The following is a 23,571-nucleotide window of genomic DNA, read 5'->3' as shown; positions in this document are numbered from 1 at the left end:
ACCCAAGAAGACTAGAGGCTGTAATCGCTGCCAAAGGTGCTTCAAAAAAGTACTGAGTAAAGGGTCCAAATACTTACGTAAATATGTTAGTTTTTTAGTTTTTTAATCAATTTCGACACGTCTAACCTGTTTTTGCTTTGTCATTAAGGTGTATTGTGCGTAGATTGAGAGCTTTTTTAAATACATTTTAGAATAAGTCTAACGTAACAAAATGTGGAAAAGGTCCCAAATAACACCATATTTCCAATAGAATGGCGCCAGAGGGGATGGCTGCCATTTTACCTGCTCCTAACCAACTGGGACATATTGTTAGTTTTTTCGCGTTTGTAACTTTTAAAAAAAAACGTATTTTGTACATAATGTTGCTGCTACCATCTCTTATGACACAAATAACTTCTAGACATCAGAACAGCGATTACTCACCTCGAACTAGACAAAGATGTTTTCTTTAAATGAGTCCGACGCAAAGAATATACTGCTTTCTCAGGAACTGGCCAAAATCCCCGTCATTTGCGTGAAGAAAAGGTGTCGAAAAGGGGAGCGGAGGTTGGGCTGCTTTCTGAGAATTTGTAGGCGAGTGATTAAACCCCCTCTACCATCAGTCCTATTAGCCAACGTGCAATCATTGAATAACAAAATGGATGAGCTCCGATCAAGTATATCCTACCAAAGAGACATTAAAAACTTTAATATATGATGTTTCACCGAGTAGTGGCTGAACGATGACATAGAGCTGGCGGGGTTTTTGGTCCATCAGCAAGATAGAACAGCTGCCTCCCGTAAGACAAGGGGTGGCGGTCTGTGTATTTGTAAATAACAGCTGGTGCACAAAATCAAATATTAAGGAAGTCTCAAGGTTTTTCTCGCCTGAGGTAGAGTATCTCATGATAAGCTGTAGACCACACTATTTACCAAGAGTTTTCATCTATATTTGTCGTAGCTGTCTATTTACCACCACAAACCGATGCTGGCACTAAGACGGCACTCAACGAGCTGTATAAAGCCATAAGCAAACAGGAAAATGCTCATCCAGAGGTGACACTTCTAATGTCCGGGGACATTAATGCAGGGAAACTTAAATCCGTTTTACCTCATTTCTACCAGCATCTTAATTGTGCAACCAGAGGGGAAAAAAACTCTAGGCCACCTTTACTCCACACACAGAGATGCGTACAAAGCTATCCCTCGCCCTCCATTTGGCAACTCTGACCATAACTCTATCCACCTGATCCCTGCTTACAAGCAAAAACTAAAGCAGGGAGTACCAGTGACTTGCTCAATAAGTAAGTGGTCAGATGAGACAGATGCTAAATTACAGCCCTGTTTTGCTAGCACAGACTGGAATATGTTCCGGAATCTTCCGATGGCATTGAGGAGTACACCACATCAGTTGTGGCTTCATCAATAAGTGCATAGATGACATTGTCCGCACAGTGACCATACGTACATACCCCAAACAGAAGCCATGGATTACAGGCAACATCCGCACTGAGCTAAACGGTAGAACTGCCGCTTTCAAGGAGCGGGACTCTAACCTGGAAGCTTATAAGAAATCCCGTTATGCCCCCCCCGACGAACCATCACAGGCAAAGCATCAATACAGGACTAAGATTGAATCGTACTACACTGGCTCCGACGCTCGTCGGATGTGGCAGGGCTTGCAAACTATTATGGATTACAAAGGGAAGCACAGCCGCGAGCTGCCCAGTGACACAAGCCTACCAGATGAGCTAAATAACTTCCATGCTCGCTTCGAGGCAAGCAACACTGAAGCATGCATGAGAGCACCAGCTGTTCCGGATGACTGTGTGATCACGCTCTCCGTAGCCAATGTGAGCAAGACCTTTAAACAGGTCAACATTCACAAGACCGCAAGGCCAGACGGATTACCATGACGTGTACTCTGAGCATGCGCTGACCAACTGGCAAGTGTCTTCACTGACATTTTCAACCTGTCCCTGACTGACTCTGTAATACCAACATGCTTTCAAGCAGACCATCGTAGTCCCTGTGCCCATGAACACTAAGGTAACCTGCCTAAAGTGCTTTGAAAGGCTGGTCATGGCTCACATCAACACCATTATCCCAGAAACCCTAGACCCACTCTAATTTGCATACTGTCTCAACAGATCCACAGATGATGCAATCTCTATTGCACTGCCCTTTCCCAGCTGGACAAAAGGAACACCTACATGAGAATGCTATTGACTACAGCTCAGCTCATTGACTACAGCTCAGCGTTCAACACCATAGTGCCCTCAAAGCTCATTACCAAACTAAGTACCCTGGGACTAAACACCTCCCTCTGCAAATGGATCCTGGACATCCTGATGTGCTGCCCCCTGGTGGTAAGGGTAGGTAACAACACATCTGCCACATTGATCATCAACACAGGGGCCCCTCAGGGAGGCATGCTCAATACCCTCCTGTATTCCCAGTTCACCCATGAGTGCATGGCCAAGCAAGACTCCAACACCATCATTAAGTTTGCAGATGACACAACAGTGGTAGGCCTGATCACCGGCAATGATGAGGCAGCCTACAGGGAGGAGGTCAGAGACCTGGCAGTGTGGTGGCAGCATAACAACCTCTCCCTCACCGTGATCAAGACAAAGAAGATGATTGTGGACTACAGAAAAAGGAGGACTGAGCACGTGCCCATTCTCATCGACGGGGCTGTAGTGAAGCAGGTTGAGAGGTTCAAGTTCCTTGGTGTCCACATCACTAACAAATTAACATGGTCCAAACACACCAAGACAGTCGTAAAGAGTGCATGACAACACCCATTTCCCCTCAGGAGACGGGAAAGATTTGGCATGGGTCCTCAGATCCTCAAAAGGTTCTACATCTGCACCACAGAGCATTCTGACTGGTTGCATCACCGCCTGCTATGGCAACTGCACGGCCTCCGACCACAAGGCACTACAGAGGATAGTGCGTAGGGCCCAGTACATCACTGCCATCCAGGACCTCTATACCAGGCGGTGTTAGAGGAAGGCCCCAAAAATTGCCAAGGACTCCAGCCACCCTAGTCATAGACTGTTCTTTCTGCTACCGCATGGCAAGTAGTACCAGAGCGCCAAGTCTAGGTCCAAAAGGCTTCTTAACAGCTTCTACCCCCAAACCATAAGACTCCTGAACAGTTAATCAAATGGCTACCCAGACTGTTTGCATTGTCCCCACCCCACCCCCCATTTTGACGCTGTCGCTACTCTGTTTATTATCCATGCATAGTCAATTTACATATTACCTCAACTACCTCGACTAACCGGTGCCCCCGCACATTGACTCTGTACCGGAACCCCCTGTATATAGCCTCGCTACTGTTATTTTATTGTTGCTCCTTAATTATTTGTTATATTTCCATTTTCTTAACTGCATTGTTTAAGGGCTTGTAAGTAAACATTTCACTGTAAGGTCTACACCTGTTGTGTTGACCTTCCATTGGTAATATGACACCATATTACCAATTTGGTTCAAAGGTAGCGCACCAGGAAATAGGGTGTCGTACTGTATGCCGACCAGTTGTTGTTGATGTGTGGAGTTTCAGAGTATTAAACTGACAAGAGCGGGGGGGGGGGGGGGGTAGAGAAAGCTTAGGCTGTAACCGTGTGTGTGTGTACCCCCTGCTCTGCTCTGCTCTGTCAGAGTGAGTGATGCCCAGTGCCTTTTAGCTACAGCTCTCTGTGCCAACTCACTAATACCATAATGACATGCTCCCTGGTAGGAACACATCATTCACTCTACTCCTCCTTGTACCTTTCTCACTCTGTCTACAGTACCATCATTCCTGCTTTCTCTACCTCCTCTCTATTTATCCTGCTACCTTCCTCTGCTGTTCTTTCTCCTCACACCTTTGTTTATCCATTTCTCTCTCGCTCGCTGTCAACTGGACTTTTAAAGTAGGCCTCCTCTTCAAGCTCTGGACTTTAAATGTTTCAGACGGTCACTTTAATCAAACAGTCTCTCAGGACCTAGACATTCCACGTGTTTGCTATTTGAAACCCAAAAAACGCAGTTACTGTAAATACTCTTGAGACCAGTGTACTTCATCTTACGTTAGTATTTCAATGACTGTCTCGAAACCCTATTCCCTATCTAGTGCATTTCATTACATTGTTTGATCCATCACTTGTTTTCTTTAGACTGAACCATCAATCTAGAACCTATCAATCAAGTGGACCGTCACCTCATCTCACCCCACTTTGACTACCCAACCTCCTTCCACCCTCTTCCTTCTCCTCTTCTCCTCATCCTCTCCACTCCTTTCCTCTTCTTCCTCCTCTCCTCCTCCTCCTCTCCAATCCTCTGCTGTTACCTGCTTCATGCCCTCTGACCCCAAGCCTCGGCTCGCGGATATGTGTCTATCTTTGGGATTATATAAAAGCCCTTACACAACACACGCATACAGATTCACATTGGGTGTTGGCAGTTTGTTTCATGTTTGAATTAAACCAAATCTCACTCAGCCTTCAACGCGTGCACACACACGTGTCTACAGGCTAACTCAGACATTTAGAAAAGCAAAATGCTTTTAGTCCACACGCTTACTTACATTCCCCTATACTAAGACCTTTATAAAACACATCTCTGGCTCCTGCAGTGTGAGGGTACAGATTTCATGGATTTACCTGTCTTTCGTAAGGCAGCTTTAGTTTTCCAACTGTCCTGGAAAAGACAGCATTTGGTTTAAACCCCTAAAATACAAATTCTCTGCATTTGTCTACTCTACAGAGACCATAGTGATCATGTGCCCAAGACCATAACTCTGAACTAAATGCTCTAAAACAGGTCTCTGTAACGTCATTAGGATAATCACAGCCCACTGGGCACATACTGGTTGAATCAATGTTTCCACGTCATTTCAATGAAATTACAGTGAACCAACATTGAATTGGCATCTGTGCCCAGTGGGAAGTAATTGTTTAGAATCTCTGGTGCCTGTTCCACACTGCCTGTTGCTAAGTAGTCTCCATGGAGATAGGGTTTATTTCCTGTAGAGATTCAGCTAGCTGGGTCCACAGGGTTTACCTCTATCTTATTTGATCTTACTCCCCCTCTCATAGTCATTTTACATAAATCACCATCAGAAAGAAAGGGAGCAGACTGTCAGTGTAAATGTGTTCTGCGTTCATGGTAGAACATCACACACAGTCAAGGTAGCTCTGCAGGTTCAAGGCCTGTGCTGTGGATATCTCCTCTGCTTTTGGCTCAGGGTGGATTTGAAGCTGAGGTGGGGTAAGAAAAGGATGCAGAGGGAGAGAAGAGAGAAATGGAGGGAATGGGGTGAAGGAGAATAAGATGAGGTTAGAGAGTTTGGCGTGAGAGATGGGTAGAGTAAGGGAGAAAGGCATGAAGGATGTAGATAGAAAAGGGGGGTGAAGGAGGGGGTGAGTGGCTGGTGCAAGGCTTTATTTAGCCCATGCCTGCAGGTGTTGCCTAGTAACAGAGACTAAACAGAACGGAGCAAGAGAGACAGTGTGCATGTCGCTTTTCTCTTTCTTTCGCTCATTTCTCAGATTTTCCCATCCTCTCGCTCTCTGTTTTTGCTGTTTCTTTCACCCTTGCCTAACCCTTACAGTGGCCTGCGAAAGTATTCACTCCCTTGGCATTTTTCGTATTTTGTTGCCTTATAACCTGGAATTAAAATATATTCTTGGGGGGATTTGCATTATTTGATTTACACAACATGCCTACCACTGAAGATGCAAAATATTTTTTATTGTGAAACAAACAAGAAGTAAGACAAAAAAACAGGACTTAAACATCTATAACTATTCACCCCCCCAAAGTCAGTACTTTGTAAAGCCACCTTTAGCAACAATTACAGCTGCCAGTCTCTTGGGGTATGTCTCTATAAGCTTGGCACATGGATTTTTGCCCATTCTTCAAGGCAAAACTGCTCAAGGTCCTTCAAGTTGGATGGGTTCCGCTTGTGTACAGCAATCTTTAAGTCATACCACAGATTCTCAATTGGATTGAGGTCTGGGCTTTGACTAGGCCATTCCAAGACATTTAAATGTTTGCCCTTAACCCACTTGAGTGTTGCTTTAGCAGTATGCTTAAGGTCATTGTCCTGCTGGAAGGTGAACTTCCGTCCCAGTCTCAAATCTCTGGAAGACTGAAACGGGTTTCCCTCAAGAATTTCTCTGTATTTAGCGCCATCCATCATTCCTTCAATTCTGACCAGTTTCCCAGTCCCTGCCGATGAAAAACATGGGGATGGTGTTCTCGGGGTTATGAGAGGTTTTGGGTTTGCGCCAGACATAGCATTTTCCTTGATGGCCAAAAAGCTCAATTTTAGTCTCATCTGACCAGAGTACCTTCTTCCATATGTTTGGGGAGTCTCCCACATGCCTTTTGGAGAACACCAAACGTGTTTGCTTACTGTTTTCTTTAAGCAATGGCTTTTTTCTGGCCACTCTTCCGTAAAGCCCAGCTCTGTGGAGTATACGGCTTAAAGTGGTTCTATGGACAGATACTCCAATCTCCGCTGTGGAGCTTTGCACCTCCTTCAGTGTTATCTTTGGTCTCTTTGTTGCCTCTCTGATTAATGCCCCTCTTGCCTGGTCTGTGAGTTTTGGTGGGCGGCCCTCTCTTGTTAGGTTTGTTGTGATGCCATATTCTTTCCATTTTTAATAATGGATTTAATAGTGCTCTGTGGGATGTTCAAAGTTTCAGATATTTTTTTAGAACCCAACCCTGATTTGTAGTTCTTCACAACTTTGTCCCTGGCCTGTTTGGAGAGCTCCTTGGTCTTCATGGTGCCGCTTGCTTGGTGGTGCCCTTAGCTTAGTGGTGTTGCAGACACTGGGGCCTTCAGAACAGGTGTATATATACTGGGATCATATGACAGATCGTGTGACATTTAGATTGCACACAGGTGGACTTTTTTTTAACTAGTTATGTGACTTCTGAAGGTAATTGGTTGCACCAGATCTTATTTATGGGCTTCATAGCAAAGGGTACATTTGCATGCACCACTTTAACTGTTTATTTTTTTTAATACGTTTTTGAAATAAGTTCTTTTTTTAATTTCACTTCACCAATTTGGACTATTTTGTGTATGTCCATTACATGAAATCCAAATAAAATACATTTAAATTACAGGTTGTAATGCAACCAAATAGGAAAAATGCCAAGGGGGATGAATACATTTGCAAGGCACTGTATGTGTCACACAGGTAAGCACACGCACACAGCGATGACTCTGGGACAGCTGGTTTTCAGTAGCAGTGATAAGGGCTGCAGTTATCGGAGCTCAATTTTCCAAAAGCATCTTAAGGCTAAGTTCATCATTAGAACCTTCGTAGGAGCATCGATAATCCTCCAAGCTGTTTCCAAAAACCGTAGATTACGAGCTCTTAAGTGTGACGTTAATAATGCCTGCCTCAGCTGTTCTACAGTATGAGTGGTCTAAGTGCTTCATTTGATGCTTTTTTGCCCTGCCATGTCACTTTATATACACATCTCCGCTAGACCTAGAATAAAGATTTTTGATCTGTCTCTGTGACAGCTGACAACAACTAAGTTGACTACAAATACAGAGTAACTGTGTTGCATATTGGGGGGTTCCAGGGTCAACACCCTTCTAGGGAAGTCCAGGGGCTGGCCCCCAACCCCAATTCTCCCCCCCGGGAGATATTTTTTCTCTTAAAAAATAGCTGTGAAATTGAGATTTTGGTGATTTTTTTTTTTTAAGGGAAAATACACTGAACAAAAATATAAGTGCTACAATTTCGAAGATTTTACTGAGTTACAGTTTATGTAAGAAAATCGGTCAATTGAAATGAATTCATTAGGCCCTGATCAATGGATTTCACATGACTGGGAATACAGATATGCATCTGTTGGTCACAAATAACTTTTTTTGTTTTTAAGTAAGGGCTTGGATCTGAAAACCAGTCAGTATCTGGTGTGACCACCATTTGCCTCATGCAGCACGACACATCTCTTTCGCATAGAGTTGATCAGGCTGTTGATTGTGGCCCGTGGAATGTTATTTTCATGATATCCAATTGGTAGTTACAGTCTTGTCCCATCGCTGCAACTCCTGTACGGACACAGGAGAGGCAACGTTCAAGAGCCATGCGTCCCCCGAAACACGACCTTGCCAAGCCGCACTGCTTCTTGACACACTTCTTGCTTAACCCAGAAGCCAGCCGCACCAATGCACTGGAGGAAACACCGTCCAACCGGCAACCGTGTCAGCTTGAATGTGCCCGGCCCGCCACGGGAGAAGCTAGAGCGTGATGGGACAAGGACATCCCGGCCGGCCAAACACTCCCTTAACCCGGACGACGCTGGGCCAATTGTGCGCCACCTCATGGGTCTCCTGGTCACGACACAGTCCGGGATCGAACCCAGATCTGCGATGCAGTGCCTTAGACCACTGCACCACTTGGGAGGCCTCAAATTTGTTTTCTAAACATAAATGAGGATAGGTTGCTGCGGCTGGTTAGAGTCTGTGAGACAGGCAGGCTGCCTCTGACTGGGGAGAGAAACAGGCTTGCTTGAGCCTTCTGCCTGAGGTTCAGAGAAACAGCCCATCTCTAATTCTGTAGCCTATTAGAATCCAGTTGTTTCAATGTTTTATAATACTACCAATGTTGTCTTTCAACTCACAAAATTGAGCCCAATATAACTGTTACCAATTATCACTCATTTTGAGAAATACTGCACACATGCGAGATGCGTATCTGCTCACTTCGCAATAGAAACATAAAATTCCCAATAAAAAGTTACCTCAATTTTCTATTTTTTGCATTATTATATAGAACCGATCAGAATGCCAAAGTCGTGTCTGGAAATGTTTTTCCGGGATGTGATGTAATATGGAGGACCCGGCAAGCCAGACTATTCCCTATACTGTAAACTCCAACAGAAATAACTTAACATGTGTAAATCAAATCATTTGCGCTCATTGACAACTGGTTTCAATAACATTTTCAGCCAACTTACAAGTAAATACTTTATGAATTTATTGTTACAAATCAGCTTGCAAGGTTGCTAGCTAACTAGCCTGCTAACGTTAGCCCTACTAGCCTGCTAATGTTAGCCCTACTAGCCTTCTAAAGTTACGTTAGCACTGCATGAGTCAGCCAGTTGCTATCAACACCTACCTCACAGCTACATTTAAGTAAACTAAAGTTTTGGAACCACATAAATGCTATTTAACCAGTTATAAAATAATGTTACCAGTATATGCATTTATCTTAGCCAGACAGTAAAGTTAGTTATTTTAGCCTGCTACCTAGCCAGCCAGCTAGCTAGCCAACTACCACAGACAACATAGCTAAATAGTTTATCTCCATCACTACTGAAACTTGTGATGTACTGGTAGGTCGGTAGGAAATAAAGTATCTTTCGAATCCTGCCTTCCACTGGTTATATTAACTTCGGTGTCCCGTCCACGGGACGGTTGAGCTAACGAATTCCAATTCCATTAGCATGATGTTGTAAGTAACAAGAAATTTTCACAGGACATAGACATATCTGATATTGGCAGAAAGCTTACATTTTTGTTAATCTAACTACACTGTCCAATTTACAGTAGATATTACAGTGAATGAACACCATGCTATTGTTTGAGGAGAGTGCACAATTTTGAACATGAAAAGTTATTTAAAAACAAATTTGGCACATTTGGGCAGTCTTCATACAACATTTTGAACGGAAATATAATGGTTCATTGGATCAGTCTAAAACTTTGCACATACACTGCTGCCATCTATTGGCCAAACACTAAATTGCAGCTGGGCTGGAATAATAAATTATGGCCTTTCTCTTGCATTTCAAAGATGATGGTACAAAAAATACAAAACAACAGTTTTTTTCTTTGTATTATATTTGACCAGATCTATTGTGTTATATTCTCCTACATTGCTTTGACACTTCTACAAACTTCAAAGTGTTTCCTTTCAAATGGCACCAATAATATGCATATCCTTGCTTCAGGGCCTGAGCTACAGGCAGTTCGATTTGGGTATGTCAATTTAGGCGAAAATTGAAAAAAAGGGGCGGATCCTTAAGAGGTTGTTTAAGCCATCAAAGTCCTTTGGGGTGAAATGATCCTCCGGGGTGAAATGAGCACCGCATACAGTCGACATGTGCACAGTTCCCTTACTCCAATCCGATCGCTTCAACTGGACAAACCGGTCCCACTTCAAAGCTAGCTTCTCGTTTTTGGTCCACAAATGAGTTGTAACCCCGTTCTTGTGGATATTACTGCATTAGCTACAAACAACGGAAAACTACTACAACGCTCGCTCGACTGCCACTACCAAACCAGTGGAGGCTCCTCATAGGAGGAAGGGGAGGACCATCCTCCACAGGTAATTTCATTTAAAAAACTATCCTCCAACTTATCAGAGCTCTTGCAGCATGAACCGAGATGTTATCCACCCAATCAAAGGATCAGAGAATTAGTCTAGTACTGAAAGCTTTAACTACAGCTAGCTAACACTGGGGTGCATAAAATGTGATGAGTAGTTGACTCAGAGAGAGACAATAGTTGAACAAATGAATTTATTCAGAGAGAGAGAGCAAGAGCAAGAGAGAGAGACTGTATGACCATATTAGAGACACATTTCCCTCGGATTACATAGACCCACAAAGAATTTGAAAGCAAACCCAATCTTGATAAACGCCCATATCTATTAGGTGAAATACCACAGTGTGCCACCACAGCAGCAAGATTTGTGACCTGGTGCCACAGGAAAAGGTCATCCAGTGGAGCACAAACACCATTGTAAATACAACCTATGTTTGTTTATTTATTTTCCCTTTCATACTTCAACTATTTGAACATTGTTACAACAAATCAAATCAAATTTATTTATTTAGCCCTTCTTACATCAGCTGATACCTCAAAGTGCTGTACAGAAACCCAGCCTAAAACCCCAAACAACAAGCAATGCAGGTGTAGAAGCACGGTGGCTAGGAAAAACTCCCTAGAAAGGCCAAAACCTAGGAAGAAACCTAGAGAGGAGCCAGGCTATGAGGGGTGGCCAGTCCTCTTCTGGCTGTGCCGGGTGGAGATTATAACAGAACATGGCCAAGATGTTCAAGTGTTCATAAATGACCAGCATGGTCAAATAATAATAATCACAGTAGTTGTCGAGGGTGCAACAAGTCAGCACCTCAAGAGTAAATGTCAGTTGGCTTTTCATAGCCCATCATTGAGGGTATCTCTGCCACTCCTGTTGTCTCTAGAGAGTTGAAAACAGCAGGTCTGGGACAGGTAGCACGTCCGGTGAACAGGTCAGTGTTCCATAGCCGCAGGCAGAGCAGTTGAAACTGGAGCAGCAGCACGGCCAGGTGGACTGGGGACAGCAAGGAGTCATCATGCCAGGTAGTCCTGAAGCATGGTCCTAGGGCTCAGGTTCTCCAAGAGAGAGAAAGAAAGAAAGAGAGAGAGAAAGAGAGAGAGAATTAGAGAGAGCATACTTAAATTCACACAGGACACCGGATAAGACAGGAGAAATACTCCAGATATAACAGACTGACCCTAGCCCCGACACATAAACTACTGCAACATAAATACTGGAGGCTGAGACAGGAGGGGTCAGGGGACACTGTGGCCCCATCCGATGATACCCCCGGACAGGGCCAAACAGGCAGGATATAACCCCACCCACTTTGCCAAAGCACAGCCCCTACACCACTAGAGGAATACCTTCAACCGCCAACTTACAATCCTGAGACAAGGCCGAGTATAGCCCACAAAGATCTCCGCCACGGCACAACCCAAGGGGGGGCGCCAACCCAGACAGGAACACCACGTCAGTGACTCAACCCACTCAAGTGACACACCCCTCCTAGGGACGGCATGGAAGAGCACCAGTAAGCCAGTGACTCAGCCCCTGTAATAGGGTTAGAGTCAGAGAATCTCAGTGGAGAGAGGGGAACCGGCCAGGCAGAGACAGCAAGGGCGGTTCGTTGCTCCAGAGCCTTTCCGTTCACCTTCACATTCCTGGGCCAGACTACACTCAATCATATGACCTACTGAAGAGATGAGTCTTCAGTGAAGACTTAAAGGTTGAGATCGAGTCTGCGTCTCTCACATGGGGAGGCAGACCATTCCATAAAAATTGAGCTCTATAGGAGAAAGCCCTGCCTCCAGCTGTTTGCTTAGAAATTCTAGGGACAATTAGGAGGCCTGCGTCTTGTGACCGTAGCGTACGTGTAGGTATGTATGGCAGGACCAAATCAGAAAGATAGGTAGGAGCAAGCCCATGTAATGCTTTGTAGGTTAGCAGTAAAACCTTGAAATCAGCCCTTGCCTTAACAGGAAGCCAGTGTAGGGAGGCTAGCACTGGAGTAATATGATCAAATTTTTGGTTCTAGTCAGGATTCTAGCAGCCGTATTTAGCACTAACTGAAGTTTATTTAGTGCTTTATCCGGGTAGCTGGAAAGTAGAGCATTGCAGTAATCTAACCTAGAAGTAACAAAAGCATAGATGAATTTTTCTGCATCATTTTTGGACAGAAAGTTTCAGATTTTTGCAATGTTACGTAGATGGAAAAAAGCTGTCCTTGAAACAGTCTTGATATGTTCGTCAAAAGAGAGATCAGGGTCCAGAGTGTCAAGTGTCAATGTGCAGTGGGTAGGATGGAGTCCGGCGCAGGACACAGAACTGAGTAAAAAACATACTTAACTCGAATAAACTACAAAATAATGCCACGCAGGGAAAATACTCCAGCTCACAGAAATAGCGAACACTTACAACGAACAAACACGCACAAAACCATGTGGGAACCAGAGGGTAAAATAGGGAATAAATAATAATGTAATGGAAACCAGGTGTGTACAATAAAGACAAAACAAATGGACAATGAAACGTAGATCGGTGGCGGCTAGAAAACCGGTGACGTCAACCGCCGAACGAACAAGGAGAGGCACCAACTTCGGCGGAAGTCGTGACACAGAGTAACACCAAGGTCCTTCACAGTTTTATTTGAGACGACTGTACATCCATCAAGATTAATTGTCAGATTTAACAGAAGATCTCTTTGTTTCTTGGGACCTAGAAAAAGCATCTCTGTTTTGTCCCAGTTTAAAAGTAGAAAGTTTGCAGCCATCCACTTCCTTATGTCTGAAACACAGGCTTCTAGCGAGGGCAATTTTTGGGCTTCACCATGTTTCATTGAAATGTACAGCTGTGTGTCATCCACATAGCAGTGAAAGTTAACATTATGTTTTCTAATGACATCCCCAAGAGGTAAAATATATAGTGAAAACAATAGTGGTCCTAAAACGGAACCTGTACATAGCCAATAATATAACATTTGAAATGTCTATATTTTAAAATGTTTGAGTGTAATGCTTACTGTTCATCTTAGTTTATTTCCTGTCTATTTCACTTGCTTTGGCAATGCAAACATAAGTTAACCATGCCAATAAAACAAATAGAAAGAGAGAGCGTGAGAGAAACGACAGAGCGAGCGAGAGAGAGGGATCAGATGAGCTGGGCACACCACGTCACTTCAACTACCAACTCTCAGTCTCAAGTCAGAATTAAACCTTGTGGTTGTAATCAACAAGATAACAATATACACTGCTCAAAAAAAATAAAGGGAACACTTAAACAACACAATGTAACTCCAAGTCAATCACACTTCTGTGAAATCAAACTGTCCACTTAGGAAGCAACACTGATTGACAATAAATTTCACATGCTGTTGTGCAAATGGAATAGACAACGGGTGGAAATTATAGGCAATTAGCAAGACACCCCCAATAAATGAGTGGTTCTGCAGGTGGTGACCACAGACCACTTCTCAGTTCCTATGCTTCCTGGCTGATGTTTTGGTCACTTTTGAATGCTGGCGGTGCTTTCACTCTAGTGGTAGCATGAGACGGAGTCTACAACCCACACAAGTGGCTCAGGTAGTGCAGCTCATTCAGGATGACACATCAATGCGAGCTGTGGCAAGAAGGTTTGCTGTGTCTGTCAGCGTAGTGTCCAGAGCATGGAGGCGCTACCAGGAGACAGGCCAATACATCAGGAGACGAGGAGGAGGCCGTAGGAGGGCAACAACCCAGCAGCAGGACCGCTACCTCCGCCTTTGTGCAAGAAGGAGCAGGAGGAGCACTGCCAGAGCCCTGCAAAATCACCTCCAGCAGGCCACAAATGTGCATGTGTCTGCTCAAACGGTCAGAAACAGACTCCATGAGGGTGGTATGAGGGCCCGACGTCCACAGGTGGGGGTTGTGCTTACAGCCCAACACCGTGCAGGATGTTTGGCATTTGCCAGAGAACACCAAGATTGGCAAATTCGCCACTGGCGCCCTGTGCTCTTCACAGATGAAAGCAGGTTCACACTGAGCACATGTGACAGACGTGACAGAGTCTGGAGACGCCGTGGAGAACGTTCTGCTGCCTGCAACATCCTCAAGCATGACCGGTTTGGCGGTGGGTCAGTCATGGTGTGGGGTGGCATTTCTTTGGGGGGGCCGCACAGCCCTCCATGTGCTCGCCAGAGGTAGCCTGACTGCCATTAGGTACCGAGATGAGATCCTCAGACCCCTTGTGAGACCATATGCTGGTGCAGTTGGCCCTGGGTTCCTCCTAATGCAAGACAATGCTAGACCTCATGTGGCTGGAGTGTGTCAGCATTTCCTGCAAGAGGAAGGCATTGATGCTATGGACTGGCCCGCCCGTTTCCCAGACCTGAATCCAATTGAGCACATCTGGGACATCATGTCTCGCTCCATCCACCAACGCCACGTTGCACCACAGACTGTCCAGGAGTTGGCGGATGCTTTAGTCCAGGTCTGGGAGGAGATCCCTCAGGAGACCATCCGCCACCTCATCAGGAGCATGCCCAGGCGTTGTAGGGAGGTCATACAGGCACGTGGAGGCCACACACACTACTGAGCCTCATTTTGACTTGTTTTAAGGACATTACATCAAAGTTGGATCAGCCTGTAGTGTGGTTTTCCACTTTAATTTTGAGTGTGACTCCAAATCCAGACCTCCATGGGTTGATAATTTGGATTTCCATTGATTATTGTTGTGTGATTTTGTTGTCAGCACATTCAACTATGTAAAGAAAAAAGTATTTAATAAGATTATTTCATTCATTCAGATCTAGGATGTGTTATTTTAGTGTTCCCTTTATTTTTTTGAGCAGTATATATTTACCCACTCAAAAAGAGAGACAAAAGTCAATTGAATTTCCAATGTGTTATCATTATGCTTTTAATCATTTAAAAGCACAGCAAGTTCAAATGGAAATAAAATGTCTAATATTGTGTTTATTTATACAACCGTTTTAATGTGTTGGTGCAAGTGATCATTGCTGTTTGAGATTCTGCACAGATAATTCCAGCAATTGTGAAGATCTCCACAGACCTGCGACGACCTACGCATGCTATCTTGAACATGCACGGTTTATATGATTACATAAGAAGAAATGTATGGTCACAGTAACAACAAAATGTGGTCATTAGTTTGTAAAAGCCTTAATTTTAGGCTATTTACTGTATTACAAAATTAACATTGAATAGTTTGGTTAACAACACAACCAAATATCAACATTTAAAGGAGATTTATGTTCTGCTTGGATAGTTCCATCTGTGCCACAGACTTAGTCTGGCTTTAATTCCAGTTTGTCTCCAAATGTTTGATTCATATGTTGGATTCACGTCTCCATCTCAACCAATAACCAAAATTAAAGAATCTAACTTTAAATGCACTTTAACTAAAGTTTGATTTAATTTAGTCCTATTATTTAACTTTCCCTGATTGATGATACTGTATGAGTGATAGAGTATGGTCACATTTAATTTGCTATGTTAAACATACCCTTAGATTCACTGTGTCTATCAAAGTAATTCCTATGTATATTTCTCAACAATCCTTCTCACGATAGCACATTGGTAAAAGTCAGTGACAAATATCAGAACAAGCTAAGCAGGTCTGGGCTTGATTAATACCCTGGATGTGAGACCAAAGGGTTGCTATAGATAGATTCATTTATCAGTAGGAGTTGCTGCCCAGCCTATGGTATTCTGACAGTGTATATAACTTTAAAGATATGACAGTTTTAAAGGTAAAAATTCAACATATTTTACAAGGTTTGTCTGTTGAAATTTGGTTACCATGATGGCATAGTCCTGTTGAAATTTCACCCTAAAAACAGTTTTACTTTTTTCCAATTCAGTGCATTTTCCACATAGATTCCACGTCACAATACATTGACAAATTCAATTTTAACAACGTTGATTCGACCAGTTTGTGCCCAATGGGACTCTGGGTCTGCCCTCAGATGTGTCCCATTCAGATGATTGGAGCCATGATGGGGGGGTGCGCGCGCGCTCACATGCACACTCACATGCACATAAGAGTCCCACCTCAGGCAAACAGGGTATTATAAATCAATCCGTTCTTCAGGGAAATGGAATCTAGAGAGAGATAAGAGGATCACCTTGAGAGGATCCCCAGAGCACAGTCTGCTTTCACACAATGGAACAAACACACACACCCCTTACACCCTTGCACCCCCTATCCACACACACCGTGATCCAAGCTTCTGAGAGCTTTCAAAAAAGTGTCTAAAAATACATTTTTCCCACATGCGCTGTGCCATATAAAATATTTATAGTGACTCCCAGTCCTTTAGCTCTGGTATTAATGCAGCAGACTTGGAGAGGTGTGTGTGCGTGTGCGTGGCTCTTCTTCTTCTAGTAAAACTAGGAAATTCTCCCTCGTGGAGACATTTCCCACATCCCCAGGAGGATAAAAAACATTTTAAGCTCAGGGGTGAGGTTAAGGGTTACAATTAAGTCCATATTATGTGTATTGCATTGTATACATGTAGAATGTGTATTAATGGAATATATATTTAGTATATAGAGGAAGAAGCATGATTTATTGAACAGGTCTGCACATGTAGAGCCCTGTGGTGTGATAGATTACGGATGGGGCCTTGGGCCACCTCAGCTTTCCTGGACCAGACTTAACAACACATCCTATCTCTCTTCAATGGCTTAGTAGTCCTATCTTACTCAAATGAATATACTGTACATTCTATTTATTTTTAACTGCCAACACCAATTTCTCACTCACAAAAGAACACAGGAACATTTTTTAATCTGTAGTGGGTGTAGAGTCACCACTCCCTTTCAAAATGTTCACCTTTTGTTGCCTTACATCATGAAATGAAAACATTAAATCAGACTATTTCCAGATTTATTTACACACAATATCTAAGTGAAAATAAAATTATAAAAAACGAATATGTATTAAAATAAAACAGTAAAATACCCTATTTGGATAAGTGAACAACCCCCCCCCCATGGTGTGCTTTACTGTAGGCATGGTGTGCTTTACTGTAGGCATGGTGTGCTTTACTGTAGACATGGTGTGCTTTACTGTAGGCATGGTGTGCTTAACTGTAGACATGGTGTGCTTTACTGTAGGCATGGTGTGCTTTACTGTAGACATGGTGTTCTTTACTGTAGACATGGTGTTCTTTACTGTAGACATGGTGTTCTTTACTGTAGGCATGGTGTGCTTTACTGTAGACATGGTGTGCTTTACTGTAGACATGGTGTGCTTTACTGTAGACATGGTGTTCTTTACTGTAGACATGGTGTGCTTTACTGTAGGCATGGTGTGCTTTACTGTAGACATGGTGTGCTTTACTGTAGGCATGGTGTGCTTTACTGTAGACATGGTGTGCTTTACTGTAGGCATGGTGTGCTTTACTGTAGGCATGGTGTGCTTTACTGTAGGCATGGTGTGCTTTACTGTAGACATGGTGTGCTTTACTGTAGACATGGTGTTCTTTACTGTAGACATGGTGTGCTTTACTGTAGGCATGGTGTTCTTTACTGTAGACATGGTGTGCTTTACTGTAGGCATGGTGTGCTTTACTGTAGACATGGTGTGCTTTACTGTAGGCATGGTGTGCTTTACTGTAGACATGGTGTGCTTTACTGTAGGCATGGTGTGCTTTACTGTAGACATGGTGTTCTTTACTGTAGACATGGTGTTCTTTACTGTAGGCATGGTGTGCTTTACTGTAGACATGGTGTGCTTTACTGTAGGCATGGTGTGCTTTACTGTAGACATGGTGTGCTTTACTGTAGGCATGGTGTGCTTTACTGTAGACATGGTGTTCTATACTGTAGGCATGGTGTTCTTTACTGTAGACATGGTGTTCTTTGGGTGGAAAGATGTATTGGTTTTTGCCAGACATATCGTTTTGCATTCAAGCCAAAAATATTGGTCTCATCTGACCACAGCACCTTTTGCCACTTGGCTTTGGAATCTACAATGTGCTTTTTGGCAAAGCTCAAACGAGACTTGATGTGGCTTTTTTTGAGGTGTGTTTTTTTCTTTCCACCCTCCCATAGAGGCCAGATTTGTGGAGCGCTTGTGATGTTGTAGTCACATGCACACATTGACCAGTCTTTGCCATAAAGGCCTAAAACGCCTTCAAACTTGCCTTTGGCTTATTGGTAGTCTCTGATCAGTTTCCTCCTTGCCTGGTCATCCAGTTTGGAGGGACGGCCTGATCAATGCAGGGTCTGGGCATTGCCATACTTTTATTTCTTAATTTATTTCACCTTTATTTAACCAGGTAGGCAAGTTGAGAACAAATTCTCATTTACAATTGCGACCTGGCCAAGATAAAGCAAAGCAGTTCGACACATACAACAACACAGAGTTACACATGGAGTAAAACAAACATACAGTCAATAATACAGTAGAAAAATAAGTCTGTATACAATGTGAGCAAATGAGGTGAGATAAGGGAGGTAAAGGCAAAAAAGGCCATGGTGGCAAAGTAAATACAATATAGCAAGTAAAACACTGGAATGGTAGATTTGTAGTGGAAGAAAGTGCAAAGTAGAAATATAAATAATGGGGTGCAAAGGAGCAAAATAAATAAATAAATACAGTAGGGGAAGAGGTAGTTGTTTAGGATAAATTATAGATGGGCTATGTACAGGTGCAGTGATCTGTGAGCTGCTCTGACAGCTGGTGCTTAAAGCTAGTGAGGGAGATAAGTGTTTCCAGTTTCAGAGATGTTTGTAGTTCGTTCCAGTCATTGGCAGCAGAGAACAGGAAGGAGAGACAACCAAAGGAGGAATTGGCTTTGGGGGTGACCAGAGAGATATACCTGCTGGAGCGCATGCTACAGGTGGGTGCTGCTATGGTGACCAGTGAGCTGAGATAAGGGGGGACTTTACCTAGCAGGGTCTTGTAGATGACCTGGAGCCAGTGGGTTTGGCGACGAGTATGAAGCGAGGGCCAGCCAACGAGAGCGTACAGGTCGCAGTGGTGGGTAGTATATGGGGCTTTGCTGACAAAACAGAGGGCACTGTGATAGACTGCATCCATTTTATTGAGTAGGGTATTGGAGGCTATTTTGTAAATGACATCGCCGAAATCGAGGATCGGTAGGATGGTCAGTTTTACGAGGGTATGTTTGGCAGAGTGAAGGATGAGTGAAGGATGAGTGAAGGATGCTTTGTTGCAAAATAGGAAGTTAATTCTAGATTTAACTTTGGATTGTAGATGTTTGATGTGAGTCTGGAAGGAGAGTTTACAGTCTAACCAGACACCTAGGTATTTGTAGTTGTCCACATATTTTAAGTCAGAACCATCCAGAGTAGTGATGCTGGACGGGCGGGCAGGTGCGGGCAGCGATCGGTTGAATAGCATGCATTTAGTTTTACTTGCGTTTAAGAGCAGTTGGAGTCCACGGAAGGAGAGTTGTATGGCATTGAAGCTCGTCTGGAGGGTTGTTAACACAGTGTCCAAAGAAGGGCCAGAAGTATACAGAATGGTATCGTCTGCGTAGAGGTGGATCAGAGACTCACCAGCAGCAAGAGCGACATCATTGATGTATACAGAGAAAAAAGTTGGCCCAAGAATTGAACCCTGTGGCACCCCCATAGAGACTGCCAGAGGCCGTCCGACAACAGGCCCTCCGATTTGACACATTGAACTCTATCAGAGAAGTAGTTGGAGAACCAGGCGAGGCAATCATTTGAGAAACCAAGGCTATTGAGTCTGCCGATGAGGATGTGGTGATTGACAGAGTCGAAAGCCTTGGCCAGGTCAATGAATACGGCAGCACAGTATTGTTTCTTATCGATGGCGGTTACGATATCGTTTAGGACCTTGAGCGTGGCTGAGGTGCACCCATGACCAGCTCTGAAACCAGATTGCATAGCGGAGAAGGTCGGTGGGATTCTAAATGGTCGGTAATCTGTTTGTTGACTTGGCTTTCGAAGACCTTAGAAAGGCAGGGTAGGATAGATATAGGTCTGTAGCAGTTTGGGTCAAGAGTGTCCTCCCCTTTGAAGAGGGGGATGCCTTCCACTTCTTAATAATGGTCTTAACTGTACTTCAAGGGATAGACAAAGCATTTGAAATGTTTTTATTTCCATCCCCTGTCTTGTGCCTTTCCACAACTTTATCTCGTAGACCTTTTGAAAGTACCTTTCCGCCCATAGTGGATTCTTTGCTTTGAATTGCACTACTAAGCAGTGGTCCACTATGAACAACTGGTTTTATTCTGAACTAATCAAAGTCACTACAATTGATCACAAAGAATCCAACTTTAAATGCACTTTAACTAAGGTTTGATTTAATTTAGTCCTATTCTTTAATGTGTACAGTAATTCCAGAATGAATTTAATTCTCTGTGTATTTTAGCTATAGTCATAATGTGTGATGACAGAAGTCTACATGAGATGTACTGAGAGCGAGAGAGAGATGTTCTTCACGAAGGAACCGATGCAATTCCAGAGCACAGAAATATTATTTTCAAAGGACATGTGATAGGTGACTTGCCCAAGTGACTTGACTTTATGTGTACCTGTAATTGAACACATTAAATCAATCAATATATAAATACAATCAATCAACTACCTCCCCTCAGCTGAGCCAATCCAACCTGGCACAGCTGGCTGTAAAGGACTCATCAGCAGTCTACAGGAAACAGCAAAGTCACTCAGCTACTCACATCTAATATACATAGATGATGCTATTCTGATGGAGTACGGGATGCCTTTCCCTCTCTCTCGCTCTGTCTGTGTGTCTCTCTCTCGCACTCATTTTCTCTCAATCGTTGTTTCTCTCTCCCTCTCTCTTTCTCTCTCTCTGTTTGTATAGTCGCTTTCTATGTGTTTCTTGTGGGGCTTGTTCCTTGTCAATGGCATTTGAGTGCCTTGGTGTGCGTCATGGTGTGTGTGTGTGTATTTTCTCCTGTTGTGAGTCACAGCCCAAAAAGAGAGTGAGAGCGTGGCGGACAGTAGGGTAGAATAATATAATAATATGACAATCATTAAAGTCTTGCGTTGTTTGCATTCTTGTGTCCTCTTTAGTGAGCACAGTATGTTGTCATACAGCTGCTCTCCTTCCTCTCTCTCTCTCTCTCTCTCTCTCTCTCTCTCTCTCTCTCTCTCTCTCTCTCTCTCTCTCTCTCTCTCTCTCTCTCTCTCTCTCTCTCTCTCTCTCTCTCTCTCTCTCTCTCTCTCTCTCTCTCTCTCTCTCTCTCTCTCTCTCTCTCTCTCTCTCTCTCTCTCTCTCTCTCTCTGTCTGTCTGTCTGTCTGTCTGTCTTATATAGTACCAGTCAAAAGTTTGGACACACATTCCCATTCAAGGTTTTTTCTTTATATTTGCTATTTTCTACATTGTAGAATAACAGTGAATACATCACAACTATGAAATAACACATATGGAATCATGTAGTAACCAAAAAAGTGTTAAAAAAATCAAAATATATTTGAGATTCTTCAAAGTAGCCACCCTTTTCCTTGATGAGAGCTTTGCACACTATTGGCATTCTCTCAACCAGCTTCATGAGGTAGTCACCAGGAATGCATTTCAATTAACAGGTGTGCCTTGTTAAAAGTTAATTTATGGAATTTCTTTCCTTCTTAATGCGTTTGAACCAATCAGTTAGGTTGCGACAAGGTAGGGTGGTATACAGAAGATAGCCCTATTTTGTAAAAGACCAAGTCCATATTATGCCAAGAACAGCTCAAATAAGCAAAGAGAAATGACAGTCCATCATTACTTTAAGACATACAGAAAATGTCAATACAGAAAATGTCAAGAACTTTGAAAGTTTCTTCAAGTGCAGTCGCAAAAACCATCAAGAGCTATGATGAAACTGGCTCTCATGAGGACTGCCACGGGAAAGGAAAACCCAGAGTTACCTCTGCTGCAGAGGATAAGTTCATTACAGTTACCAGCCTCAGAAATTGTAGCCTAAATGCTTCATAAAGTTCTAGTAACAGACACATCTCAACATCAACTGTTCAGAGGAGACTGCGTGAATCAGGCCTTCATGGTCAAATTGCTGCAAAGAAACCACTACTAAAGGACACCGAAAAGAAGCAGAGACTTGCTTGAAGAAACACAAGCAATGGACATTAGACCTGTGGAAATCTGTCCTTCGGTCTGATGAGTCCAAATTGAGATGTTTGGTTCCAACCGCCATGTCTTTGTGAGACATAGAGTAGGTGAACGGATGATCTCTGCATGTGTGGTTCCCACCGTGAACCATGGAGGAGGAGGTGTGATGGTGTGGGGGTGCTCTGCTGGTGACACTGTCTGGGATTTCTTTGGAATTCAAGGCACACTTAACCAGCATGGCTACCACAGAGTTCTGCAGTGATTTGCCATCCCTTCTGGTTTGGGCTTAGTGGGACTATAATTTGTTTTTCAACAGGACAACGACCCCCAGGCTGTGTAAGGGCTATTTGACCAAGGAGAGTGATGGAGTGCTGCATCAGATGACCTGGCCTCCACAATTACCCAACCTCAACCCAATTGATGGGTTTAGGATGAGTTGGACCGCAGAGTGTAAGAAAAGCAGCCAAGAAGTGCTCAGCATACTGTAAGTGGGAACTCTTTCAAGACTGTTGGAAAATCATTGCAGGTGAAGCTGGTTGAGAGAATGCCTAGATTGCGCAAAACTGTCATCAAGGCAAAGTGTGGCTACTTTGAAGAATCTGAAATATAAAATATATTTTGATTTGTTTAACACTTTTTTGGTTACTACATGATTCCATATGTGTTATTACATTATTTTGATGTCTTCACTATTATTCTGAAATGTAGAAAATAGCAAAAATAAAGAAAACCCCTTCAGTGGTTGTGTCCAAACTATTGACTGGTACTGTATATAATTAAGTGGTGATAGAAAGACAAAAACAAGTGTGCTCAGGGATCAATTAACACTATATCAGTTAGACCTTGATGTGCTGAACTCTGCGTAACCCACAAATGAGTCTCACACACATAAAGGCAGTCCAACACCAGCAGTCCTTAAGAAATAGTCATCCATTCCAGATAGTCATCCATAAAAATGATGTATTAGTGCAGTACAAAGCTATTACTCATCCACTCTGTCCAAACTATCTCACTGTGCTGCACCTCATCCTCCTCTCCCTCCTGTTCTCAACCTCCCTAACTCAACACCTTCTCAGTCCACTGGGTCAGCTATAGACCTGAGCTACTTCACTGTTTGTGTATGTATTCTGAAGTTTTGGTAGGCACCATTACCTTACAAGGCATGCCCAAGGCCCTTAGACA

Source organism: Salmo salar, chromosome ssa14, assembly GCF_905237065.1.
Source record: "Salmo salar chromosome ssa14, Ssal_v3.1, whole genome shotgun sequence".
In the NCBI taxonomy this organism is placed as follows: Eukaryota; Metazoa; Chordata; class Actinopteri; order Salmoniformes; family Salmonidae; genus Salmo; species Salmo salar.
This window is presented reverse-complemented; position numbering follows the sequence as displayed.